We start from the raw sequence: 8,140 nt of genomic DNA on the forward strand, positions 1-8,140 counted from the left end.
TTGTTAGGGATGTTTTAAAGAGTGAAATGCACATAGAAAGTTTCCATATATAATGCCATCCTTGTAAAATGTATACATTTTGAACATTTTAATAAAAACATTTTCATTTGTTATAAAATGAACATAACATAAAATTATTTATGCATTTTTATGCATAGAAGCATAACAATTAAGAAAAACTGAAAGTTCTTAAAATACTTTCTTCATTTTAGGTAAAAAGTTTAAGGGAGGATTCAGAAGTTAGGATATACTTCATTTGCTCAACAAACATTTTAATTCTGTGCCATGAAATGTGCTAAGCATATATCTTGGACTAATTAATGTTTGAAAATATTTAGGAGAGTCATTAAATATCTTTGCCATAAAGCTGGTAATCAAAGTAGCCAGAAATGAAGCCCAGACAGTATAACTCCAAAAACTACCATCTCAACCACTAAATCACACTTTTACCAAAAATCAGTGCTGCAATTTACTTTTTATAAGATTCCAAAATTAAAATGAAAACATATTCCCCAAATCACACAATACGGTAAGCTTAGGTTTATGATATATGTAATATCTACAGAAATGTCCTTAGTATTTTCTTTCAGCTACTGCAAAATAATTATAATTATTTTGATAACCCAAAGTCTAGTAGTATCTTCTTAGTAGGCAAACAAATCATAATATATTCAGTGTAGTTATGATGCTAAATGTTTTAATATTTTAATTATTTGAAAATTATGGAATCCACATTTGAAATAATCTTCCACTCTTTATAATATTTATTTAACTAGAATACACATTCCTTGAATATATTTTATAATGGTATATGGCTCTGCAGCTTATGAAACATAGAAATATTTTGTTTCAGTGTGACAAAAGGATAATACACAATGCTAACTGAAATCTTGCCTTTAGTATTTTAAACCTTGGCGCTGAGAAATACCTCATGGGATTTGAAATCATCATGAGAATACATATAATGGCCCATAATTGGGACAGAGTTTTTCTTACAACCTGGAAATGGAGAATTCCTACCTTCTTAATCACTGTTAGATTAGATACACTTGAAAAAAAAAAAAGTTAAAGAGAAAAAGCATTTCAAGAGAACATCAGTAGCCTAGATGCTACTAAGAAAATGACATGTCCAGGATTTAAAGGTCATTGAAACATGGAAACAACCTAAATGTCAATCGACAGATGATTGGATAAAGAAGCTGTGGTATACTTATACAATGCAATACTACTCAGCCATAAAAATAACTAAATAATGCCATTTGGAGCAAAATGGATGGACCTGGAGATCATCATTCTAAGTGAAGTAAATCAGAAAAAGAAAGAAAAATACAGTATGATATCACTTACATGTGTAATCTAAAAAAACAAACTTATTTGCAAAACATAAAAAGTAGAAAATATTAAAAAATTAAAAACTAACTCTATATCTACTCCCAAAAGATAACTTCTTTAATATCTTTCTTACTCTCAAAATGTCCCAAATTAGAACACACTGTCTTTCTTCTGTTTTCCCTCCTATACAGATCATGACTTCACTCTCCTCATAGCTGCTAAAAAACAGAAATGTAAGCACCAGTCCAAATTTCCTCATTTCCACCCATCCTTAGCATCTAATTAATCACTTATTTCTATAGATACTTACATCTAAATATCTCACTCTTTTTTTTTAACATCTCTTAATGTCTAAACCTAGAATGATGCAGTCTATTAGCATTGCCTGTAATGAAGAAAAGAGCAGAGTCATCTTTTGGATATATTTTTTCATTCTGAACTATATTTTGCTAGATATTTGTAATTCTTGTTTGGACTACAGACATTTGTTAACTTCATTAATACTAGTAATATTTATTCTTTCTAGTATAACTAAGTACAAATACTTAATATTGAATATGAATAGTTTAATGCTATCAATTTTTTAAAAAACTTTTTATGTCAATTTTGACAATTTTTTTTTTTAGGAACTGTGGTTGGTTTACATTTAAAAATCAATCACATTAACAGAATAAAACAGAAAATATATAGTACTATTTCAACAGACACAGGAAGGCATTTGACAAACTCCTATGTATCATAAAAATTATTACCAAATTGGGAATACAAGGAAGTTCTTAATCTGACAAAGCACAATTAAAAAAACAGTAAATTTCATATTTAAGGTAAAATATAAAAGTTTTTCCCTAGATAATAAAAATTCCCTGATATAGATATTCCCTGGAGAATAAAAAAATATATAAAAAAAGATTGTCTGTTATCATCTTTTATATTTTACTGGAGACTGTACACAGAGTAATCAGATAGTCAAAATAAACCAACTTCATATGGACAGAAAGTAAAGAGATTTAACAGTCATAATAATAAGCAGAAAACTCTAGGGTCTATTCAAATAAATCTATGCATCAACTATTAGAATTAATAATTGGCTATAAGAAGTTTACTAGATAAAAGATCAATACATAAAAATCTATTTATATACTGGGCATAAATCATTAGTAAATATTTTAAAAATGGCTTTTATACTGCAATAAAAAAAATTTTAAAACCTAAAAATAAATCTAATGAAGCACATAAGTACTTTACACGGATTGTTGAAGAATATTTTTAAAAGAAATTAAAAACCTTAATAAAGATAAGATATAGCATGTCAGTATTTGTGATGACTTGGTATTATAAAGATACCAATTTTTCCTAAATTAATTTAGAGATTAAATTACTTGCCAGCAGCTTTTTTTTCATGGAAATTTAGAAAACTAATTTTTAAATTTACATGGAAAAATAACCCATGCAATGCTGAAGAAAGAGTTTGATATAAAATCTTACATCACAGTAAAGTAAAATGAGTACATTAACAGTAATTATGACAGTGTGGCATTAGTACAAGTAGTGTATAAAAGGGAAAAAAAAGAGACCAGTGGAGAGGAAGAAATAGTACAAAAACAGAGACAGGTAGGTAGGCAGTTAGATAGACAGAGGAAGAAATGGTACAAAAACAGAGATAGATAAATAGGTAGGCAGTCAGGTCGATTGATCGATAGATAAAGAGCAGTTGTGGAAGGATAGTTTGTTTTGTAATTGTTCTTGGGTTAACTGATTAGATACCTGAAATAAACCTTGACCTCTTTTTTACACTACTTTGAATATCTGTCCCAGGGGAATTGATCAAAAAGAGGAAAGTGAATAATTATGATTCTAGAATAGGAAATATCTTCTTGACTATGGAGAACTCTTCTTAACTATGAGACAGACTACAAAATATACTAACCATAAGTAAAGTGACTTATGAACTGGACTACATTAGGTATAGGAAATTCTGAAATGAGTAAGCAAAAAATAATTACAATTTAAGAAATAATATTAACAAAGATATATATCAATAACCAAAAAAGGAATGATCAAACTTATGTAGCAATCAATCATTTTAAAAAGCAATAGAGATACATACAAGTTATAAAATGATTGTACAAAATTGTAACTGAATTGAATTGAATTTTAATTGAATTGCACTGAATGACTTATACAATCCACAAAGTCCTTATATGGATTTCTGGCCTCAACATTTCATAACATTTGATAATCTGGGTCTGTTACCATCCCAGACAATATACAAAAAGAAAACAAAAAAGCTATTTGTATTGCTCTTTTAAACTGTACCATCTAAAATTAGTATACAGTTCTCAGAAGAAATACAGATTCCAATGATAAAAGATGCTACTTATATTAATCATTAAGTTGTACCATTTTTATATTTTAATTTGCCAAAATCTCAACTCAAGAATTGTGTTTTATCTAAGAAGAAAACACATTAGTAAAAATTCTATGTAAATACAAATATTTGAGGCATGGTCTGTAGATTTCTGTATGTCTCTTTCCCAGATATAGTTTTATTTTTCATGTAAAATATGAAAACATTCAATACAAATGTTCTGATAGTATTGACACAAATATAATTAGCATAAGATCATTCAATGAACTAAAAAGTAATAAAGTTTTTATGAATGTGCCTAGATTAAACTTTATATTCAATGCCTCACATATTCATAAAATGATATTTCTTCTATTGAACTGCAGTAGTAGAAAGATCCAGCAAAAAAGGGATCAAGTTCATAATGATCCTTACATAGTAATTCAGAAATCAAACTGCAGACTTGTTGCAACAGAATGTAGATTATAAGTAAATGTGGAATGTGCATATAGGTTAGATCTGTTAGTTAAATACATGCAGCAACTGGTACATATGAACTACTATAAGTTAAAAAAATGTTTTTCCTCCTAATCATCAAAGAAATACTTGAGGAGGGTAATACTATCTTTACCTCAACAAGAGGGATCTGCCGCTTATTTGGGAACTCCCCCAGAATCACAAAACTAATAAATGAGAAAGTTACTTAACTCTGGGGGCTGTGTGATTACAAAGCTATGTAGCAAGTTTAAACATTTTAAAATGTCTGAGTATTTTTGGAGTTTTGCTTATCCAGCTATTTGTATTACTAAAGAAATTGATATAAATTTCACAAACACTGGGTTATTTTGATGACTTTTTGCACTGATCAAATTAACCCGACAACTGGTAAATCCTGGATCAATGTACATGCTGGTATGAATACCCATTTTCATCAAAAAGGTACTTTTTTCATTTGACACAAAATAAACATATTGGAGAATGGTATAATTGGAAAAAAATGTCAATTTATTGGGAAAGCCTAAGGTAATATGCTAAAACTATACATTTTATTCTCTAAAGTACTATGTATTTCCCAGACTTAATTTTTACAATGAATAGTGCAATAAAAAGATATATGTGGTACTTATATTTTATAGTATTTTAACCTATATTTATTCAAAAAGATCACAAAATCTGTGTAAGGAAAGAAGAGGAAAATTCTTTTCACTTTTTCAAAGTTCAGCAAGAAGAGGTCTCAACAGATTGAAAGGCATTCAGAAACAAAAGTGACATACTTTTATTCCAAGTTTTCACTGTTCTTCCAAGCACACTATCTATCTTGTACCAAGGCTTAATTTTACAAAGTTTGTGTTTTTGTTTTTTAAAATTTTATTTTGTATTTCAGTCACCTGAGAGAAGTAGGGTTGACATTATCAGGCACAGAAAGCAGCTTACCTGTGCACTGATGGTATTGAAGTAATTCTTTTTAAGGCTTACAGTACATGATGCCATGTTAAATACTGGATATGGGTGAGTCCATATTGTGGCTTTCTCTCTAGTCTAAAACACGCTTCCTATTTTCCCCATACCTTCATAGTAACAACATAACAAGGCATTTAGCTACCTCAAGTGGAGCTACTACTCTCCTGTTACATCAGCTACATTCATAAAATCTGCTTAGTTTTTTTTTTTTTGTATGTTTATGTGATATGATTTGTTATTGCTCATGTGGAAGGTGGTAGTGGTGATGATCATGGTGGTCAAGTGTAAATGCTGGGTCAGAGAGTCTGAGAAAGAAGAACAACAGGGGTCCCGGTGGTGTCCGCCTGCATCTGGGCCACTAGGATAGGGTGTAAGTCTTTACAGTTTGAGGGATAAAGACTCATAAAAATTTAACATGAGATATTTTAGAAGATCCTGGAACAAGCAGAACTTAGGAATGTGAAGCATAGTACAGGATCAACAAAAAAATCTATTTTCTTGACCCAGATTCCAGCACTGTTTTGATGACCCTAAGTTTGGTCGGTAACTTTGGAACCTGGGGTAATACAGCACCATCGGAAGTATGGTTGCTGAGACTACACAGGCTGTGAAAACTGCTGGGGGAAAAAAAAGCAGCAGGAGGTGCATAAGAAGAGATACACAGAACATTCTGTGTCATCAGTGGTGTGCTGATTAATGTTTAACAACTGACTTTCAGGGAGGAAAAATGATTTGTAGCATTTGCCAATCCTCATGGTGTAAACACTCCCACCATCAGTGATTTCAAACTACCAACATGAGGTAATTTAACAGAGTCTGGAAGAGATGGCCACAAATATCATGTGAATTAGTAAAAACTCTCTCAAGCACAGAGGTGCATGCAGTAATTCCAGATTAACTGGTGATAAATAGGGAGTGTTAATGTATCCACGCTTTTTGGTTAGTCTCAGACACACACTGCAAATGTGTGTGTAAAGTGAACACAGTTTGAGTAGTTTGGGTACTCAGGCCAGTTGCAATTTGACCAAAAACATTGTAACTGGACTCTAGGCAACATCTCAGTTACACTTAATATTTCCTGACATAAAATGTAGTTTGAAATGTTCTAATCTTATCCTTTGGAACTTCAAATCCTATCAGCCCTATCTTCCAAATAAATCTTGGGTCCAATGCCTGTCTGCTCATTAGCTCAACTTTATGTCCCAAGTACTCTTCATGTCACTGGGAATATAAAGGAATATAATGATGAAAAAGACAGGCAAGGTTCCTGCCCTTATCATTTCTTGCTTCAACTATGACAAACCTGATTTGTTTCACTATATCTACTGTTGTCATTCCATTTTAACACTGTGGCAGATCAATTTTATTTTCCAGATTAAAAAATGATGATCTAGTTCTCCCAATTATATTCCCCAAAAGTCCCTCAAAATTATCCCCTCTCTGTCTTATTCCGATATCTATCCCTTCTCTTCCTTACTAAAGTCATGCCTCTTATCTTGTCACTTTTTCAACATCTGATAAATCCAGCTCCCTTGCTTTGCACATAACGTACTTTCTGCTTGAAATGCCTTTCCCATTTCAGACTGGAAAAACCTCACCTTAGAGTTGAAAAAAGATAACCTCCTCTGTAAAGCTTTCTCTGACTTTTCCCAGAAAAAATTAGGTCCTTCTTTTCCTAACCCTACATTCTCAGAGTGCCCTCTCTAACAAAAGTACTACACAGCCTCAGAGGACTCCATTCACATAAGAGTGTATGCAATGATTAAAGAAGTGATAATCACAACCTATATAAATGGTGAACCATTGCAACATGGCAACCTTGATACTGTATTTTCTCACAAACTGTGAAATCACCATGGAAAGAAATTGTGTCTTGTTCACTCGTAAAACCTACGTATAAACTACCCGGAATCCAATTTTTGTTGAAATGACTTCCTGAACACAAAGAAGTGTGCTTATCAGCCTCTTATATGAATATGTACTTCTAATGATGTGGCCATAAGGACTGATGTGCAACTAATCTCTAATCCACCTCATGCAAGCTCTTAATTTGAAGTGTTTTCAAGTTGTTAAAAAATGACCACATTTTAAGTTGGTTGTAGTTGGTGCTTTATTAACTTCTCACATATCTCTAGATTCGTGTAATTGGCATGTTGTTAAACTACTCCTTGTACCTAGAAGATTTTCATATAGCAACAGACAATAGTCTCTGATGAAGCTTTGATTCACAATTAATTAGAACAGCAAAAGGTTGTGCTTTTGGCTCTGTCCCTTCAGTATGTGATATGACACATATTTGCATTTACTCAGCACAGCTGGTTTTCATGAAAAGAACACTTGCCCTCAGAATAATTTAAAGCAAATGCAGAATGGCTTCATTCCTAAAAGAAGAAAACCATCCTGCAAAGCAGGTGGCTTAAATGTGTTATGGACAAATAATATTTTCCAAAGGAATAATATTATCCTAAGGAATCTCTTTTAAGAAGCTTTTTCTTATACACCAGTTGAAAATCACATAATAAAAGATAAATATCATGCAAAATTCTCATGTAATTCCTTATTATATTATTCTTTGAAATGCAAATTTTATACAATGCAATAAGACCATTCTATAATATTTTATCAGATAATTATTCTAATCAAGGCTATTAATCTATTCTGTTGGAGAAAAAAATCTTGTGGAAGTTTAGTGAATATTAATTTTCAAGTGAATTTAAATCTGATTTGAATACATGTATGATATATATATATATAAAATTCTTTAAATCTATAGACTTTCTTGAATTCTCATAATTTTCAGCATTTTATATAAAATTAACATTTTTTTCTCAAATATAGTTTATATTGTGGTTTTGTTTCCATTAAAACATGAACCTGAGATTTTAACATAATAATTTCATTGCACCATATAATTTGAAGAAACATTCAGATACAAGAAAAATGATGTGTGGGTGTGAAGACATACTTATACTGAAAATGAACTAAAAATACCTTTGGAGA

This window comes from Camelus ferus, chromosome 7, assembly GCF_009834535.1.
Source record: "Camelus ferus isolate YT-003-E chromosome 7, BCGSAC_Cfer_1.0, whole genome shotgun sequence".
Taxonomy (NCBI): domain Eukaryota; kingdom Metazoa; phylum Chordata; class Mammalia; order Artiodactyla; family Camelidae; genus Camelus; species Camelus ferus.